The following is a 21,698-nucleotide window of genomic DNA, read 5'->3' on the forward strand; positions in this document are numbered from 1 at the left end:
CTTTAAAAGACAAACAACAACAAAAAAGACCCAGCAATCGTGCTAACTTGGGTCACACAGCTTTCAGTGTCTTTCAAGTTCAAACCTTCAGCTCCCAGCCAAAGGAGAGTAAAGGCTCTTTCTGATCCAATTTATTTTTAATTGTATCAAAACATTTTCAAGTCAGTGTTGCACATAGGTTTCCTGGAAGGCTATGTCAATATACTGTGAAACATCTGGATCTTTGTGTATTAGGATGTTGGAATATAATGAGCAGTTTCCATCCCAAATCTTTAGAATCATGTAGATAAACCGATTGGTTTCGATTCAGGGAACTTAACTGCCAGCTTCAATTAGCCCAGGTTCTTTAATATATTCTTTTTCTAACATAGTAGGCAACTTCAATAAATTATTATTTATAGAGTACTTATTAAAATGCTACAGGGAAATCGTTCCTGGAAACATCTCACTGTGTAACTGTAAATGATCAAGCCCTTACTTGCTGATTGAGTGTTTGAGGACTGAAGTCAGATCATAGGATCACAGCTACTCATGCCTAAAGACCTCAGACAGCACCCATGCCAACTCTGCATCCAATCCCTGAACCCTTTCAAGAACATCACTGCCACGGAGGCACCCAGGAAATATTTGATGTCTTGGTGATGGAGGGACTTGTTCCTGCCCAAAATAGCCTTTCCTTTGCTGGATGGCTTTGCCAGCTCAAAAAAATCTTTCCTGGTTTTAAGTGGAAATCTTCTTCCCAAATTTCCATGCATTGAGCTCCATTCTCCAATATGGATTCCATTCTGTGACAAAACGAATTTCTTTCAGTCCCTTTCTGCTCTCACATCATGGGAGGTAGTGCAGACCTGCATCATCTGAGCCAGTAAGAAGCAAGCACAGCCCATGAAGTGACAGATAGTACAGCAGAGTGGCTTAACCCATACACTAGGGCCAGTGTGCCTGAGTTTGAATCCCAGCCCAACTGTAAGGAGGTAAGGCATTTAACCTTGTAGGATCGTGGCTTTCCCATCTGTACAATGGGGAATGTTCCTGGGTATCTACTTTAGGCATTCTTGAAAGATAGGAGGTGGTGTATGTAAAGTGCTTAGAATAGTGTCTCCTGGTGATGTAAACATTGCGTAGCTATTATCACATAGAATCCTAGCAAATAGAGTCTGGAAATCATCCTTCAGTTGTAAGATCAGGGCTCAGTGGGCCAGGAATTAGTATAGGGCACTTTGGGACCCTAAATGCAGCCTTTTCAAAATACTCCATCAAGCATTCCTAGTTCTTTGGCTTGAATGCTGAGTTACTTTTTGGAAGGAATAAATCCTAGTAATTAAGAGTCAGGGCTTGGGAAATTGTGTTCAACACTGGATATACATTAAATTGATTGGACAGGTCTGTTTATTTTTTAATAGCAATGAAATAAGAATTATTGAGGGTTCAGAAATGGATATTTCCTCAAAGCTCCTCAGGAAACGTTAATGTGCCGTCAGATTAAGAACAATAAATTTAAATTGAGTCTTTATGGGTCAGAATCTAGGATCCTTCAATAACCAGCTGCACAACTTTGGGGAAATTTCATAATCTCTTCAGGCCTCTATTTTCACATCTGTAAACTGGAGATACAAATAAAAGAAGTTCCTTCCTCATAAAGCTACAATGACATTTAAATGCAACAGCACATATAGAAAGAAGAGGGTGGGTACTTGTTTTGTTCATCTCCCTTTAGTAAGTATTTTCCATTCTTAATTCTCACCCCATCTCCATCTATCCCTTTGCCTCAACCTGCTAGAAGGTATCAAAGCGTGAAGAGTACCATCTTGACTATAGGTCCAACCCAAGGTCCTAGATGCTAAGATCTATCAAGAAACGCTTTCCTAACCTAGGTACATCTCATCCTGATGTGGCCCAGTTTTCTTTTTGAGTAATTAAGAATGTTGGAATAGACCTGGGTCCCCAGTGGCAGAGCACTCAGGAGAGATCACAACAAACTTATCGTCCTAGGCTGTGGCTTACATCAGCATCGGAATCATCTGGGTAGTATCAGTCACTTAAGGATCTGCTCCAAGATTGATCGAAGTACTCTACATACCTGCTGCTCAAACTGGGAACCCAAACCAGCAGCCTGGGCATCACCTGTGAACTTGTTAGAGCTACAAAACCACTGGTCCTACCTCAGACCCACCGAATCAGAAAGGGAATTGTTAACAGAACCCCCCAGTGATCTGTGTGCACATTAAGTTTAGGAAGTGCTCTTCTTCATCAGCATTACGAGGAACTCATCCCCAAGGTTTGTGAAATTTTCCAGAAACAACCTTCATTCTACCACCCACCAAAAATAGATGCCTACATAAAGCTCTTAGCATCCCCTTGAGTCAAAGCCCTCTAAATGAGTAGCTTCTCTCCATATCTCCACCATCCTGTACCACTGGTTTAGCATTTATATAAATGCCTCCTTTGAGTTATTTTCTGGTTTGGATTTTCTACCTGGTCCTTGATCCTTGTTGAGACACAACTCCCGATATTTGGCTTCATGGGGGCCCCCCAAGACCAGTTCCCTATTCTAGTTATAGAATGAGGGTATGCTGTTGGCTATTCCAGCTTTTCTCACGGATTGCTATTCCTTCTCTGTAATGTTCCGCTCTGTAGGCATGCCATGTTTAGAAAGTTAGGGGGTGTCGGAGCCTGAATTCATACAGAAACAAAGAGAAAGTCTGGCCTCAGGTAATATGCACTAAAGTCTTTCATTGAACAAAAAATACCCAGAGCAAAGTCAGAGAATAGTTTGCCCCAACTATCATTTGGCTTGACATTGTCATCAATACATAACGAAATTCCCGATTCCACTGGATTTCAAAAAGCTGGAGAAAAGATGGAGGGAGGCTAGTGAATAAAAACCTGGAGTAAGTTTTGGGGTGTGAGAGGCATGCACACACACGTACTCATATTGAACATCCGCCATTATGCTGGACAATGTGGATCCCAAAACGAACAAAACCAAATCCTGCCTCCATCTCTCATCCTTGGCCCTTGAGGAACTTATATCTTGGAGGAAAACAGACATGAATCAAATAACCACAAAAGTATATGTGACATCGTAACAGTGATCAGCACTCATGAAGGAGAGGTACCAGTGCCTTAAGAACATGAAAAAGGAGACAGATCTATTCAGGACGTTTCCTCTGAGAAGCAACAAGACTGAAGGGTGGCTAGTTTTCAACAGGCCAAGGCGGGTGTGACAGGGAGGGGTGGCCCAGCTGGTGCTAGTATCCCATGACCAGGGAAATCAGGGCCTCTGGAGGAACTGAAACAAGATGGAGTGAGTGGAGGCCAGGGGAGGGAGGAAGCGGAGGGAGGCCTGGGAAGCTGAGGCTGGAGTAGCGGTGGGCACATTTTAGTCCTCATTCCAAGAGCACTGGGAAGAAACGAAGGGGGCAACAGGGCCATATCTGTGTTCCTACACTAGTGATCTTTCTGCCAACTTGGAGGACAGATTGGAGAGGGACAAGAAAGGATGTGAGGAGCAGAGCAGTTAGGATCGCATGGCAGCCCCCAGGGTAGGGACACGGTGCCTGGATTGTGGAGGTGGTGGGGGCAGTGGAGAGAAGTGGGTGATCCTAGAGGCAGGTGGTAAAATCGAAAGCACTCAGGTTAGTTTGGTGGGCAGGAGCAGGGGAGAGGGAGGTGTTAAGCATGACGACTTGCAAAACTTCCTGGATGCTGCTCTGTTGAATAAGCAGGGAGTGCTGGACAGTTGTCAGACCGGGAGGTTGGGGTGGTCATGAGCTGCATTTTGAACATTGTGAGTTGGGAGACTTCCCTGACCTCCCAGACAAAGATACGCAGGACTGGAGTTTGGATGGGGGTTCTGGGCTGGAGGGGAATATTTTATAATAATAATTTAAAAAGTAGAAATAACAAATGTTACCATTTATTGAATGCTCACTCGGTGCCAAAGCTAACCATCTATTATCTAATTTAACCTTGCAGGACTCCATGAAATAACTGATCATCCCTGTGTTACAGATGAGGAAGAGGAGGCCCAGAGACAGCAGTGTCCAAGCTCCTAACCACTGTGTCACACTGCCCCCTGCTGAGCACCTACTAAGTGCCAGGCTCTTAGAAAACGATGTTTGAGACATTCCAAGGAGCTTCTATTCTGGTCAGGTAAGTTCGTGGATTTGTGAGTCTCCCATAGCAAACTGAGGGAGGAGAAGCCATGAGGTAGGGATTCCTGCTATTTGTCAATTATACTGTCACTCATCTGCAAGCCACACCCCTCTTGTATTCACATGCCCAGGTACAGGACACACTTGTGCACAACTCTCTCCCTAGTCTTCTTTCTAGACTTTTCAACGAGAACAATTTTTTTTTTCCTCCCTGGTTTTTACATGGCCCATGGCCAGGTAAATTAAATAAGATGATTTCACCATGCATCCACCAGGCAACACACCGCATTAGGCTTCAATTTCAGGGTCTCAGACGCACAGGAGGGGGGCAGGGGCCAGCTCAACCCTGCTCTCCTTTTGTAATATACCCTAAGGCTCTTATTTGCCATAAGCAGCTTCTTCTAGGTACCCGTCTGGGCACTCTTCTGAGGACGACCAGAATGACACTCCTCTAACTACCTCTGAAGTGGAAATAGACTCATCACAGAAGCTAAAGAAAGCGTATTTGTACAAAATGATCCCTCCAACATGTTCTGCTTTTGCCCAGGCATTGAACATAGCATGGAGGCATTTCATTGCTTCCGTTACCCAGAAGAGTTGGAGATTTGAAACTGGGAACTTTCCCATAGTTTACATGGAACAGAGCATACAGATCAGTACTGAAAACATAAATCACTCTCAAACCCTTGTTTTTTATTATTCTGGTAACAACAGTCTAGTTGAAATTTAAGAAATTCTGCCTTGTGTGTGCCTCTGTATGTATGTGTGTGTGTACAGAAAAATAAGTACATTTCCAAATATCCACTTTGGATTGAACTAAAATTCAATTTTATCTATTGTCAAGTGTGTTTTTGCTCTTTGAAATACTACCAATCTAATTTTTTTTTAAAAAAACTGTTTAGGATTAGTGCACGTGATGATAATTAATGTCAATTCTATCATGAAGTGAGAAGTCTCAAGCAATTGGGCCTGTTACTGTGTTTTACTTTTATACACCCTACAAAACTTTTCTCTCTTGTACAGAGTCATGTTTTTTGTATTTTGTAATTTTCCCTAAACTTAAATCCCAGATCATGAAAGAAATGATATTTGGAGTATCCAGCACGAGACAATTCAGAACAATGCCATATTTGAGCAGATAATCAGTGCTATCCTCAAGGACTCTCAGAGGTTATTGGCCCTTAGCAAACAACTGAGAATACGTAAACCCATGCCCAGAGAGGAGCGTATCACCTTGAGCATATTTTTCCAGAAATATTATTATCATTTATTTTTACTCAGAGAGTAAAATATATTCATTATAAGTCATTTGAATATTAGGAGAAAATAGAAAACAGTCCTATTGCAAGAAGGGTTGGGAAATAAATGTTAGCAGTCACCTCCGTGGCATCCCAAAGCAGAGCTCAGGATAACTCATGTCCCCCCAAAATCATATAATTGTCCACACATTAGTGTGCAGTGATGGTAGTTACATCAAACCCAGGTGAAAGGCAATTCTAAGAATTTCTAGATTTCTACCTGAGGCAGTTCCTTCACCTGTGCCCTTGATGACATTCATTTCCACTTTTTCAATAACTTTGGACTCTCTGGACTGTGGATCTTTCCAGAATATCATTTGCTCAACTCTCTCTAATCTTAAAAAAAAAGAATCTTCCTTGATTTTATCCCCCCCTAACTCTTTTGCTGCGTGCCCTCTGTTACAGCAACGTTTCTCAAAAAAGTTGTCTATTCTACTGATATCCATTTTCTAAAACTACTCACTTTTCCAAACACCCCAAATTTGGCTTTGATTCTTATCAGTCCAGGAGATAGTCTCTTTTCAATACCGTGAGAGGTGCCACACCACTAAATAAAATGGACACTTTCTATCTCTTTTTCATTTGTTTACTCATTCATGTATTTATTGAATGCCCGCTATGTACTCAAGTTCTGTTCCAGGTATTGGGGGCACAGCAGTGAACAAAACTGACAAGAACTGTTTTTTTGTTTTGTTTTGTTTTGTTTTGTGTGGGCTTTTTTTGGACTTCACCATTATAGTGGAGGTTACAGATAATAAACTTAAGAAGGAAAGTTGCATATTCTGGTGAGGGATCACTCACCAGCCTTCAACTAACTTGACCATTTCTTTCTTGGGACACTCTTGGCTTCTGTGATCCCTGCTTCTCCTTTTCCCAATCTGATGGATTTCTTTTTCTTCAATCCTCTTTGTCAACCCTTTTTCCTTTTTTGTTGGTTGCTCCATATTGGAGTCCTTCAGGATTTTGCTTTAATTTGTTTCTTTGTATTCTTTTCATTCATTTTATTTGGCCCTCATTCGTGTATGTTCTATTTTATTCCTAGGTGATTTTTAAAAAATTATTCCCCATTGTTTTAACCACCACTAAATCCCAGTAATGCTGAAACTGATGAATCAAAACCAGAGATAGTTTATTTGTAAAGCTAAAGAGGTTGTTGTAGTTATGCCAGGCCACTCTTTTCATGGGCCTCTGTGAGTGCTGCAAGTTTCTAGGCCTTATACAACGTTTCAGGTGTAGAGTGAAATAGAAGTTACGACCAGGGAGCATTTCCTTGGAAGCATTCCTGGCAAATTGCCTAAAGAAATCTTAGAAGGAAAGAAACTGAATCTTCATGATTACAGTAATTTGTTGTGACTTCTTTCCCACTCTAAGTAAATACTACCTTTTTTACCTAAGTTTGTGCTTGTAATTCTGTTCATTTGTTTCTGAAAGATGGTCCCCCAAATTGCATAATCTTTAGGCCCCATAAAAATTGGCTTCCTCTCTGTCCAGAACTGGCCTCTCTTCTGAAGCCCAGTTAGTGCCAAAGTCTTTTTAAGTTTCTACTTATTCTCTAATCCATATTCCAGAATTCCTTCCTTTCTTCCTAGATTGTTATATATCTGTCTACCTGGTCTTCCCAATCACAGTGAAGCTCCCAACTGTCCTCTCTGTACTTTATCAGCCAAATATATTCTTCACAGTGTAACCAATGTAAATTTTTACAAACAGAAATCATCAGTGCTACTTGTATCACAGAATTCTTCATTCTTACATTGTTCTTAGAATCCAAGGATTTATATTAAATCCAATATTTTTAACACTGCACCCACATGCCATAGGATCTCACCCATGCTTACATCCCCACTTTTATTCCTGGCTTCTGTTCTATGAATCAGTACGTCTTTTCTCATTTCCTTCTAAAGATAACACTCACTCCTCCATCGGGAACACGTTACGTGATCTTTTCACTTGTTGGGATTCTCTTATTCAAGATTTTCACCTGGCTAACTCTTAAGGTCTTGGCTTAAACATCTTCTCTTTAGAGAATCCCTCAGCCCCTAGAAGGATTTTTGCTTCACTAAAAATATATGGGATAGGGAAAAGGTGAGTTACGTCCAAAGCAGGATCAGGTTGCCACTGTCACAAGGAGGTAGATGAATCCAAGGACGAAAGACTAAAATAAAAATGATGCAATCTGCCGTGTGTTTATCACATCCTGTTTCTTCTTCATCTAGTGTCTATAGCCCTATGACTGAAGTCTTACCAGTGGAATATAAGTGGTTCAGGTCTGGCCCCATCCAGTCCTCCATGCTTATTCTCTCTTCACTTGTCTTCTGGGAGGGTGCAGGGAATCTAGTGTAGGGCTTTCAAGCCCCAGAACTGCATGGAAATACCCACTTAAACTTTTGATGATCAAGAAAACAAGCTTCATTAGGTTAAGCCTGTGGGATGTGGGGCTTGTCTGTACTGCAGTTAGTATCACTTACTGTAATACCTTCACAGTACATTAAGAAATGAGCACCCACTGTATGTCCTCATCCCCAAACCATTTCACTTTCTAATCTATTTTTAACTTTCCATACCCCCACATGGTTGTGGAGTGGCTTAAAGAGTTCATTTGGAAGACCCGTTGGTCTATAGTTCCTGCAGCAAACTCAAGATTGAAAGGATTATTAATTTTGATGAGCAAAAGATACAGTGGTTGAAAGCTGGGACTTTAGAATCTTTCAAGTTGACTTATTGCATTATTGCCTAACTGTATGCAGATTCTTTGTCCTTTACTTTGTAGTTCCTTCCCTTGTCAACTCTGGGTTCAACCATGTGACTTCCTTGGTTATGGAGTTGTTTGCAAACCTGATGCAAGCAGCATCTTGAAAAACACATTCATGTTTCTCCTTTCTCCTTCCTCTTGCCTAAGTGAGCTTCTTCATTTTCACACTTCTTCCTTGCCATAAGAATGTGCTATTCTAAGCTCCTAGAGGAATGTGAGAGATACATGGAGAAAAGTCAAGGTCATCTTAGATGACTTGACAGCTAGCTGACTCCCCCACCAGAAAAAAAGGAGCGAGAAAGAGGGAAATACCAGCCAAGATTAGTAGTCACCTATCTAGCTCCCAGTGGTCTTCAGAGACATGAGTGAGACCAGAAGAGTGTAGCCTACTCAAACCTCATTAACAATAAATGGTTATTGTTTTGAGCCATTAAGTGTGGGGGTGGCTTGTTGCAGAGTATCGTGGAGGTGATAGATCAATGTGAAATAGGTCAAAGTAAAAAATCCCAGGGCTGACATTTGTTAGCTCTGGGACCTTTGACAAGGTACTTAATGTCTCTATGCCTCAATTTTTGCATCCAATAAATGGGATATAGTGGCATTTAGTTCAAAAGATCATTTTGAAGAGTGATCAAGATGATAGATGAAAAACACAAAGCTTAGTTATCCGTGTATTGAATAAATCAGTAGATCTTAGGATGAAGAGGAGAGGTGAAGGAAGAGGAGAAGGGAAAATAGAAGGGCAGTGAGGTCTTTCGTAAGTCAAGAGTTTGGGTTCATATTGTCTGCTCAGCATTTTGGGTATCTAAGAGGAAAAAAATACATAGAAGAAATAAAAACCAATAGGCAGCCCACTCATTCATCACTCCGAATAAACTAAATTCTCTATTTTATAAGATGTGTCACTGGGAGATTTGTATACTTACCCCATGTGAGCTTGGTCCCTTGGAAGACATTCTTCACCAAATCTTGCTTCAAGATTTTGCCTTTGATATTTATCAAAGATGTTTTATCAAATAACCATTTAAAAACCACTTTTGTCTTGGTTTCAATGTTGGTATAAGAGTATTTTCCGTTTTGCCCATCAATATCCCCATTAGAAGTTGTCACATAACATGTTTCTTTTAAAATATAGCAACATAAGGAGAATGAAATGGAGCCTATTATTTCTCCCGAGGAATCAATCTGTGCCCTCCTTTTTGACAGACTTTTCTTTTAACCCCGACCACCAGGAGGCTCAAATATATTTCTCATCATGACAACTACATTACTCTTAAGTTTAGCATATTTATTTAATTCTCCAAAGATTCTGGATCCTCATGAATATATATCTAATGCTCTTTCTTACATGCTGTATGATTCAGCCACCTCAAGTCACGCATCAGCAAATGGGCCTTTTCTGACGGGTGACAACAGTCTAGAACCAACCGTTCACAAACATTTGTAAAATCTAGACCAGAAGCTGTTTCCTAAGGGCCTCAGATCAAACTCTGGAACCTGTTTTACGGTCTTTCAGCCTTAGTTTTGGAAAAGTCATCAGGTTGCTAACTGCTTTGGCGATCATAAAAACAAAGTTTGCTCCTAAACAAAGGAAAAGGCTCTAAGAAGGGGAAACTTGTTCACAGAACACAGAGTGAGAAAAGGCCCCTCAGAAGCTTTGCTGGCATGAGTCCCAAGCTCATGTTACCAGGAATATTTACATTAAAAATATATCTCCAGCTTGACCAGCAGCTCTGAGGTCAAGCTCAAAATCCTGCCTGGGAGTTCTTTGGTTTTATTACCATTTGTCAGCTCAAGCTTTGGCTATGATTTCCCTGCCTTCTGAGGCATGAAGGCAAATAAAACAGAGTGAAGGCTGGAAATAGCAACCCTGAAAGTGTGAGGTGGGAACGAGGGGCTTTTGAGGTTTTTCAGCAGGAAGGGTCTGGTTGAAGCCCTGGTGGCCAAGAACTTTTCCTTTACATACTGGTCTATGTGCAAGGAAATGCCCACCAGGAGGTTAGTAGGACTGTATCTTGCCTCTTTTTCTGAGACATGCTCCTAGAGATAAACTTATTTGATCCCCTTTCTCCACCCTCCCAGAACCCCCTGAGAGGCCTTGCCAGCTGCAGGAGTGAGAGGGAGAGATTGATGCAGCTTCCATTGTAATTATAGCTATAATTATGATTTCACTAGGTTGTTACTCAATCTTAAATATTTTATCCTAAGCCTGACATGGCTAAACACCTGTCAGGGAAGCATGTAAAATATAATCTTATTATTCACATTGTTTTGTTTTAAAACAATTTACAGATCTATGTTTAAAGAAAAATTAAATGAATAAGCAATTCCAATTTCAATCTCTGTCAGTAACAACACCGGCCAAAGTAATTCCATGAGAGACCACATAGTAGAGAAGAAGAGATCATAGTCGCACAGACCTGAAGTTAAAGAATGCCATCACATTGCAACAACGTATAAATCAATTTCCAGCTCTCACTCACATTCCCAGTCCTGGTTCTGAACATCTTGTCCCAAATCATGCTTCATATTTTACTCAGTGAAGCTTTCAGGCTACTTAGCAGATTGCTTTTCCACCAGTATTGGTTACCTTTTGCAGTTTGGACTTGACTTTAGGCACTAATGACCTTTTTACCTTTCGCTGCTGCATTTAGATCTATTTCCCAGCTCGTAGATTCTCTCTTCAGCTGTGTCTATTCTGGTATTTCATTTGTTCACTAAGGCATTTTTTAAAAATTTGTTTTCTGTATTTTTTTTGAGAAGTATTTGTTGGTCCTTTTACAAATATCTTATTTTTTATACCATATTTTCATTTTGTTTCTTATTATGTCATTTAATCTTTCATCACATTTAATGTTATTTTATAGAATATTTCAGATTATCATAGTTCCTTCAAATCTTAGAGTTATGCGTGTATGTGTGTATATTGACTCATTGACTCTCCCTTATGAATTTTTAGGCTGACTCCTGGTTCTGCCACTGCTCTGGGCATCTCATAGGTGAAAGACATCCAGGCACCCTGGATGGCTCAGTTGGTTAAGCTTCTGACTCTTGGTTTTGGCCCAGGCCATGATCTCATAGGTCATGAGATCAAGCCCCCCATTGGGCTCTGTGCTCAGTGTGGAGTCTGCTTGCTATTCTCTCTCTCCTCTACCTCTGCCCCTCCCCCGTGCTCATGCTCTTGCTCTCTGTCTCTCTCAAATAAACAAATCTTAAAAAAAAAAAAAAAAAGGAGAACACATCCCCTCTGGGTGGTAATAAGGAGACAGAAAGCAATATATGTACAGACAGCAGACCACCTAGATACTTCCAGTTCCAGCGTAACCTTCCCATAGAAAACAAGGAGTCTTTCATTTTACGACACCACAATTCCTCTGGTCAATCACACTGAGGAGTTGAACATGAAATAGAATGTGGATGTGCAGCTTCAATTCTAATACCTACATCCTCTTAAGATAGCAGGAGAAACAATAAACAGACAATACCTACAAGCTCCGTACAGCATATAGCCTCAAGTTAATTCTTATCAACGGAAATCATGATCTCATCCCTTGGTGTGCACCAGAGACTCTTCCCCAGTACATCCTCCAGGGGGTGCTCACCAGACTACACGTGCCTCTTCCTACCATCATACCCATGCACGGATGGCAGGAAGCCTTCTCCCTCCCAGATATAAGGAAACTAAGGGTCAGAACAATGAAATGGTTTTTCAAGGTCCCATAAGTAAGTAGAAGAGCTAGAATTTAACATTGTTCTTTCTGATTCCAAGGTCTGGGTGTATTTTCCCAGCAAGACAAGTCAGAGGGGAGTGAACACATAAGCCTACTAGATCAGAGGCCTGCCCCAAAATGCACAATAAAGGCAAGCTCGCTTTCTTTTATTCTGTGTTAAAAATTAATATGAATCTTGTATATGAATCATAAAATTTGGTGTCAGTTTTAAAGTTAAAATGAGAAGGTTTCATAATGTTGAGTTAAATTACCCAGTTGCCATTTTAGTCCCTTTCCCTCTGTAGGTATTTTTCTCCCTTTTGTTGAGGCCTTGGCTAGCTATCCACTAAGAATCCCTGCTTCCTCACCATGACAGTGCCATGGTGGGTGTGTGGCTGCCCAATCAGGAAACTAAACTTCCCGGCCCGTTTTGGGTAATATGACGAAGTTACTTATATCCAATGGGATATGGGTAGAAGTGATAGGTACCATTTATAATCACGACTTGTAAAAACACCCCAACTGTAATTTTCCTTTCTTTCCACCTGACACCTGACTGTAGATGCCCAAAGCAGCCTCAGAAATTATACAGTAAAGATGGCTGAGCCTCCGTCAGCCTCTTCCAGGTCCCCGCGGCTTCCAGCCTTCCTCGGCTCAGAACTCACATCTCTGCCTCCATCTTCACATTGTTTTCTCGGTGTTTATCAAATCTCCTCTCCTTCCCTCTTATAACAATAGGTGATTATATTTAGGACCCACTTGGATAATACAGCATAGTCCCCCCAAGTCAAGGTCCTTAACTTAATCACCTCTGCAAAGACCCTTTTCCTTACAAGGTGATGTTTACCGATTCAGGGATCAGGACCTGATCTCTTTGGGGTCACTATTCAGCATACTACACCCCCAAAAATGGCTTGAGCGGACCCAGAGCCAAAGATGATAGCAGGAGGAAGGCGCTCTTCAAATGGGGAGGATGGCGAGTTGGAAGCTACTAAGATCTTTCACAAACTTCTTCAGTAGGATAAGCACATATATTTTACACACGCACAAACATGCCCACACGGTGAGGAGAGAGAATCAGAAACTCTCGGTGGTGGCTTGAGCCACGCAGGCTCCCTCACAGTTACCTGGTCTGCCAACTGAAGCCCTGAGGACCATCATCTTGGGGGGAGCTGCGGGCTCATCTCCATCCCCCCCTTTTATTGACTCACTCCCCCGATATTATTCAGCACCCGCTGTGAATCCGACCCTGTTCTGTGCGCCGGGATACATCAAGGGAGCAGATGAAAGCAAGAGTCCCGGGCCTTGTGGTGGGACTGACCGTTAACAATACACTTCATTAATGACTAAATTAAGTGTAAATAAAAACATTCCAGTTTCCAATCTTCTGGCATCTCTCCTGTTTCCTTGACTCCTTGAAGATTAAAAGTAGAAACCAATAAGTCACCGCCGGGCATGCTCTCATCACTTGGGTGGCATTTGGTTCTTCTCTTAGAAGTGTTTTCAATTCCTTTTTATTTGGGGTGGATTTATTCAGCACCTAGGAGGTTGTGGCATAATTTCCTACCTATTCCCACACTGGTGGGAATTACTTTCCAAGGGCAAAAATGTCCTCTGCGCCTGACAGCTCCAGTGCACAGCCTTGTGTCTCAGTGTTTATATTTTTGTTCATCTTTCCTTGCGTCGGTGCATTGCCTCCGCCCTCCCTCCCCCCATTCTCCCATTTGAGGTCTGTATGGGCTGCCAAGAGACAGACAGACAACCTGTCACAGCCCCACCAGCACCCCAGCCTCTCCTGTCTGGCCCCGCTCTCAGCACAACCTGATGAAAAGATGTCACCGCAGACAAGCGCTTCACCTCCTCACCTCTCCCCTTCGCCCTCCGCCTTCTCTGAGCAGCAGTGGGGGAAGCTGGGAGTGAGCAAAGAGATTAAATCAGGTGGTTGAAAGCTAACACCGTCTCTAAGCAACCCTCAAAGCGAACCCAGGAATTTCAACTGTAATATTATCCCCCAGGAAAAGGAGCAAGAAAATGAGAAAGTCAGTGCCTTGCTGGGCTCCGCATTGGGGTGCCCAGGCCAGGCTGGCGACAGGGAGGGGACAGACAGCAGCCTGGTCTTAGCTGAGGAGCATCTGGGGGCAGAAAGAAAAGTGGGGCTCACGTAGACATCCATGTGGGAGCAATCAGGAACATGCCTGCCAAGGCTCCGGGCTCTGGGAGACATTCAGAAACTCCAAACAAGTGCATGGAAAAGATATACTTTGTTTTCTTTTTCCCCTGCTGAGAAATGCTGCGCGTTGTGTTTCCATGGGAGGCTTTTGTGGCTAATTTTGAAAAATGAAGCGAGCAGGTAAACTGGAGCTAATGGCCCCAGCCCTGGGGCAGACATCTGGGGCGATGTTGACTTTACTGCTGGAGAGCCAGCTGGCCTCCTCACGGCTCTCCCCTCCGGCCCCATTCCCTGCCCGCCTCCAGGGGGCTTCAGCTCCTAAGGAGACAACTGCCCAGTCCACAGTGCTGGGTTACTGCTGTCGCCCAGCCTCTTACTGCGGTGCCAAAAATGTTTGTTTTATGAATGAACTTGGCCTGGGTGCTCCTTGAGGGTGCCTTCTCCCTCATCCTGAGGCCAGCTTCCCAACAGACCTTCCCATGCCAGGGGATGGGATGCTCAGATCCAGGGAGATCTAAACTTGGTAGAACTTGCAATGTGAGCTTGTCTTACTGACCAAGATGTTGGGGAGAGAAGTGTCCTGTATGTCAGATGCTCTGCCAGCTAGGTGCTCTGCATACCTCGCCCTGACAACTTAGGACGGAATTTTTTTTCTCATTTTATAGATGAGGAAAATATAGCCTAATGCATGTAACAGAACTAAAACCACAAAGTAACTAGTGCCCAGATTTAAAAGATAAGTGACCCATGCAAATAAATGCTCAAAAGGTATTTGTTAATGATATTGGAACATCAGTGACCTTTCCACTGAACTGCAGTTGGTTTTTAGAGTGTAGAAAAATGCTTGGTTTTTCAATACATACAGGAGAACCCTAAGGTACGTGTGGCTATCCCAGCTGTGCTGCAGTTGTGACTTAGGTCGTCCCTGTTGGGTGGGATGAAGTGGCCTTCCCCATTTCAAAGCGGGGTCTGATTCCTACCACTGAGTGTGTGTGTGTGTGTGTGTGTGTGTGTGTGTGTGTGTGTGTGTGTGTAAGGGGGCTGGGAGTGGGTTCAGAGAAAGACTTGCCACACCAGGACTGAGAAGTGAGGTCTGGCTTTTTTTACATCTCTGTGACAGGGTCTTTTCCATTTTTGGCAACAGAAGGTCACCTTCCCAGAATTGACTGGAGTCAGCCCCATCAACAACTGGGAGTTCACAAGACTCCTAGAATGGGGTTCCCCAGTGCCTCTTCTCTATCCTTTGCCTAAGCCTGGTGTCATGGGCACAAAAGAGAAAAAAAGAGAAAATGACAGTCCCTCCTCCCTGCTAAATGGTCCCATTCATTGATTATTCATTCATTCATCCAACCATCCGTCCAGACATCTGTCCAATCACCCACCCATGAATCCATCCATCCATCCAACCATCCATCCATCCAACCGTTCATCCATCCATCCATCTAGTCACCCACCCGTCCATCCAACCATCCATCCAACCATCCATCCATCCACCCACCTACCCACCCATTCAAATTTTCTTAGCGTTTGCCACATACCAGGATATGGTGCTAAGTGCTGCCCAAGAACAGAGAGGAGAAAAGACACCTACAGGGACACGTGGATTAAGTTTACTGCTGGAACAGTGCCCAGCCCCTTCCCAGCCTTTACTGTCAGTCAGAAGTCTGGATGTGTAGACGGAAGCTGGGATGCACACACAAAAACAGCACGAGCAGAGTAGGGAGTGTTCTGTTGGTGTGGGTCTGACTCCGCATTTCATGTTAGCCATACACAGACTCTTGTATCTGTTTTTACGCTTCCACTCCTGTCCTTGAGCCTCTAACTCTCCCATCCGACACTCCGCTGCTCCACTTCCTCCATACAGTTGTGTTCCCCTGACTTCATGTCTGAGTTGACAGGGAGAGGGTCAAGCAGCGCTTCAGAGGGGGCCCCCATGCTTTCACAAAGAGCAAGTCTGTGCTTCCTTCATCCAAAACATCAAACAAAATGTCTCCCCGGGCCCCTGAAATTCATGTTGCCACCTCGTTAATGACTATCCGGGGGAAGCTTTTATGAGGTATCAGGGCAGATGCGAACAGATATAGGGGAGAATGAATATCTTCTAGCCTGAGTCATGATGGGGTAAAAGCAGGGCTGACCTTTTTGTGTATCTTCCTAAGTCATCAGCATGCATTTACTGGGTTTTTGCCCTGTGTCCGCCCAGTGCTCCTGAGCCTGGGAAGACACAACAAAGCAGGGTTACTTTGCTGGAGGAGTGTGATGGCTTATCAAAGCATGCAAGAGACTCATAGGAGGGCGGGGTTCCAATCCTTCCTGCTGGCCTGGAGGCTACAGTGGAAAGTCACACCGTCCTAATATCCAGAAAAAGATGTGATCACCTCAGTTTCTGGTATTGCTATCTGGTGGCCGTAGAGAGAGTACCTAGCATAAAGTCAATGTTCCATAAGTATTAACTAAATGGATGATTCCATAAATAATTGAATGAGTGGGTGGTGGGAGAGATGTAGCAGTGGACGTCCCCAGATAGTGATAATGTGCATCGTGCTATCCAGAGAGAAGAGGTAGGGTGGGCAAGAGCTAGACCCAGGAGACGCCTAGCACAACTTAAACTAAGTACTTTAGATTCTGCAAAGGGAACAGGACTTCAGGGCAGGTTTTTAATCATTGTAGGGAAACTGAGGCACAAGCCCAGTCATCAGTACTGGTCACAAATGGCTGGTATGATAAAAGAAATAATAATGATAATGGCCAAAATATATTGAGCTCCTACTAGATGTCAAGAACTTTCTAAATGCTTTACATTTACTCTGATAGCCAAGCACTCTCACATACACGCTACATTTATTCCAAATTTTCAGGAAAGTAGAAACGAAGATAGAGTTTAAAAAACCCATCCACTTTCTGGGTGCCGAGATTTAAATCCAAGCAGCCTGATTCCAGAGGTGGCATTCTTTTTTTTAAAATAATTTTTTATTATGTTATATTAGTCACCGTACAGTATATCCTTAGTTTTTCAGAGGTGGCATTCTGAAGACAGTTACTGGGGCAGCTGAAGAGTTCAGTTGAGTGGGCAGGTGGGTGTCTGGGGTTCTTTCCACACAAAAGAGCAAGGTCATATCTGGACTCCACACCTTGGGGGAGCTAAACCAATCCTGCAGGGTGGCCGCAGGGACTGGACAGAGGTGTGAGTGGAGGCAGCACCTTCCTTCGTGAGCGGGATGGGGCCAGGCTGTCAGGCTGCCACCGTGGACACTGGTGGACGTGGTGTACTTGGTGCACATGCCTTAGACCTTGTCTTTCTTTTTCTGTCTCTCGCTAGTCTCCAAGCCCACACTCAGGCATCACAGAGCTGCAGGTCCTGGCTCCGTGCAGGTGGATCCCACGCAGGTGGTCTCTCTCCTAATTTATCTTCGGGTTTCCACTGCACGCTCCCAGATGCCTTCTGGTGGCTGCCCTTGATGCCTCGTCAGCAGCTCACACCTCCAGCGAGGCCAAAAGGGAGCCATCTTTGTCGCAGCTCTGTCTATACCACCTTCCCCCGTCCTCTCTCCTGCCCACACCACCATTTCCCGGGGCTCAAGCCTCAGAGGCTCCAGATGGCTCTCTCTCTCTCTCTCTGCACGACATGAAATCACTTACTAGTCCTTGTCAATTTTCCTCTTTTAACTTAAAAAAATTAATTAAGTTTCATTAAATTCCAATGCCTGCAGCTGCTTTCTCATCGCCATTCCTACTGCCCATCCCTGAGTGCAGTTGCTTCTTGTGGATTCTTGGAGGATTCTTGCCTCCAGTTTCTCTCTCTTTGGCTCCATCCCCCCACACGCTGCCAAACCAATCTCTCTAAAGTGCACTTCTGAACATGTCATTCCCCTGAGCAACAAGCTTCGACGGCTCCCCATTGTCTGCCAAATAACGTCCAGATTCCTTATCATGGCTTTTCACATCCACTTAGATCTGGTCTCAACTCAGTGCACATTTATTGAGTCCTGCTTCATCCCAGCCCCTGCGCTAGGCATTGTAAGTGTAAAACTGAACCCAGGATGCTTCCTGCCCTTGGGGAAAGAAAAGAAGAGAAGCTGGTCCCCACATCTCCAGCCAGCGTTTCTCCCCACTCACACCCACTGCTGAAGGTAGGAAGGTGGATTTTTGCTCTTCTCTGGAACTTCCTTGGCACCTTCTTGACTCTGTGTCCAGGAACTTTCTCATTTCCATCTCCAACCACCCCTCTCCTGCTTTAATATCACTTCTCTATGTAGCCAACCATGAGCATCCCTTTCGAAGAGGAATGCTCCTGAGCACTCACGTTTGCACGCATTTTCGTGACGGATCACTGTCTGCTGTACATTACAGATTGGCACGTACCTTGATCTCTGCCGTACCTTCATCACCCAAACGGGTGTGCAACGGTGAGCTGGTCCACAGAGGATTCATTTAGATACGTTCTTGGAGGGAAAAAAAATCAGCGACTTTTGGTCCTGTTTTCATTCAACAAAATTGAACAGTGTTTTCTCCTGCCTGCCTTCTCGGGGAGTTTACCAATCGTGTTCTACGCATTCAGAATCTGTGAGAGAAAGGTGGAGTATATAGGATTTTCAAAACATGATGATGTGGGATGTTTTCCTCACATTTATTTATTTTTCGTAAGATCAGTTCACGTCTCCTGGAAATGGTGTCCCACAAAGCACAGTTTAGGAAACCCTGTCTTAGAAAGTAAGGCCTTTGAGTAATAGTGAGAATAGTAGTGCTAAGGAAAACTTGTGTTAACACTTGCCCTGTGCTGGCCACCACACCAAGGACTTTGATGTGCACATTTTTATATAATTTTCATGAAAAAACCAAGGCACCGGTGCTAATTTTAACCCATTCTGCAGATTGATTAGGAAACAGGCTCAGAGCTCTTGGGGGACATTCTCAAGGTTATTATTATCATCAAGGTAGTAGTTAAACTATATCATGAAACCAACCTGGCTAGCCCCAGAGCCTGTACTCTGTTTAAAAACAGGGAGGGAGCCTGTTTTTAAAATCTCTGTGATCCTTTTTTGCCCCCAAATTCATAACGGTCTGTGACTCTTCACACACTTAGGCCTTTGCTTTTGCAGTCTGATTTTGCATTCGTGCTTTGATGCTTTACAGCAGAGAGTAGAAAGAACACTGCTACACTGCTCCTTGGCTCAGGAGACCTGAGTTTATGACCCCAAATTGCCTATAGTTAACCATGTGTCATTAGGCAAAGAATTTCTTCCCTCTGGGGCTCAGTTTCCTCAGCTGTAAAATAACAGTGAGGTTGGACTCGTTGATATCTGAGGTCCTTTGACCTCTTTTGACCATGCTCTTCTTTTTGCCAAGTTTCTGTGATTAATAGAATTAGATGAGTCCTTTGTTGCCCATTGTATCTGCCACCGAGAGATCTGGAACTGTCTCTCAAAGGAATCCAGGACACGACCAATTCACTGTGTGGACTTGGAGGCCACAGTCACTGGCAGCAGGAGGAGAAGAAGCACTGCCTTTTACCGAATACGTTCTTCCATTATAGTATTTTTTTTAATGTGAAACATCAAATAAACTTCAAAATTTTATTTGGATGATATAAGTATAAATGAACAAAGAAAAAAAAACAGATGGGATACAGTTCCCTTGCAATATATATGTGATTAAAAATGGAGGAGAAAAATGTTTGTAGCAAATATGTTTTGGATTTTCTGAACCCAGAGCTCTTGCAGAATAGTTTGAGCCTTCCAGAGCACCAATATGCAGCTGCTTTGGCCAGCCTTCAATGACCCATCAAACCCCAGTTGTCTTGGAAACCCGCCTGCATCCTGGGATGTGTTCTCCATTGAGCGGCTAAAATGGCTTAAAGTCTTCCAGGGTAACATAGTTTGACTGTAGTTCACCCCTCGGGAGCCTTCGTACAAACAAGATGTCTATCTCCCGACCCCAGAGCCATAAGTGGCATAGCTTGAAGAAATAAAACAACAATAGAGGCTAATGTTTGTTTGGGGGTTTTCCTGAAGCAAAGCACAGAATTTCAGGGATGGAGGATTTAGTCTGTAAAAATGGCTCCTATTTAATTAGTCCTACCCAGAGAATGAGGAATTAAGGGTTAGCCCAAAGCAGCCATCATGGTTGGAAGGGAGAAGGAGAACAACCAAAAAGAAACCTGAGGATTCTCTTGTTAATTAAAACCTTCTGAGGGTCGGACTCACAAGACATGGATTTTAATATGAATTCTGCAGTAGTTAGGATAATGCTAACGCTGTAATTTTAATTATGACAATTAGCAATTATTGAGCACTTACCATGTGCTAAATCCTTAAATGGGTCATTTTATTTATCTTTTCAACATCAGTAGCAGATTCTGTGGGTGCCCGGCCCTGTCACCTCTGCTTATCTCAAAGGTCAACATCAATACTAAAGAGAACTGTGTCTCTCTGCCTCAGAGTGTCCTCTGGGCCACGGGGAGATCTTGGCCCACTGCACTGGACAGCCAGAATGGCCAAGGTGTTGTAAGAACCAACAGTGACCCCCAGACAATCAGGGGTAGAAATTAGTCAATAAACATCCCACTTTCCTCACGCCTCAGCAGGATGATTCTGAGACATGCTCTATATGGGTTCTCAGTCCCCAGAGGGATCCCTGGGGAAGTGAAATGGCATGTTCCGAGAACACTCAGCTGCCCAGTGAAAACAACCCCCATTACACATTGGATGAGGAGAAGCCCAGGAGGGTTTGAAGCATACTGGCCTGAACACCAGCGAAACTGGAGGTTCGCAGAGCTAAGGCAGTCCCTGCTCTCACTTTGTTGATTCCTTCTTCTAGGCCTATGAGCCATAAAGATATCTTGAAGCTTCACAAAAGGATGAGTAGGCTTGAGGTTTGGTAAATCTCACATTGAAGAACCACGCTTCTGGTTTCCTCAAAAGGAATAAAAACCCAGTATTTCCATTGTCTTTAAAATACCATTCCTTTATTTCTAACTATAAAGTCTTTTTTTTTTAAGATTTTATTTATTTGACAGAGAGAGAGAGAGAGCACAAGTAGGGGGAGCGGCAGGCAGAGGGAGAGGGAGAAGCAGGCTCCCCGCTGAGCAGAGAGCCTGATGCAGGATTCGATCCCAGGAAGCTGAGATCATGACCTGAGCTGAAGGCAAATGCTTAACTGACTAAGCCACCCAGGTGCCCCTATTTCTAATTATAAAAGTAAAATATGCCTGTCTCATAAAATTTGAAAAATAATGAAAATATCAGGAAATATATATCCGTAATATCTCTAACCCAAGGACAAGTACTGGCAGCTAATGCTTTTTTTTTTTTTTTAAGATTTATTTATTTATTTTAGAGAGAGAGAGAGAGAGAGCACGCACAAGCAGGGGGAGGGGCAGAGGAAGAGGGAGTGAGAGAGAGTCCTCAAGCAGACTCCCCACTGGGCGCAGAGCCCGAAGCAGGGCTCCATCCCAGGACCCCAAAATCATGACCTGAGCCAAAAATCAAGGGCCACCCACTTAACCGACTGAACCACCCAGGTGCCCCTTAGCAGCTAATGCTTTTGAATGGATTTTTTATCCATAAAATCGGGATAATAGGAGAACACACTTCATTGAGTTGTTATGAGAAA

The sequence above is a fragment of the Ursus americanus genome, chromosome 22 (genome assembly GCF_024610735.1).
Source record: "Ursus americanus isolate L20-20 chromosome 22, mUrsAme1.1.p, whole genome shotgun sequence".
Lineage (NCBI taxonomy): Eukaryota > Metazoa > Chordata > Mammalia > Carnivora > Ursidae > Ursus > Ursus americanus.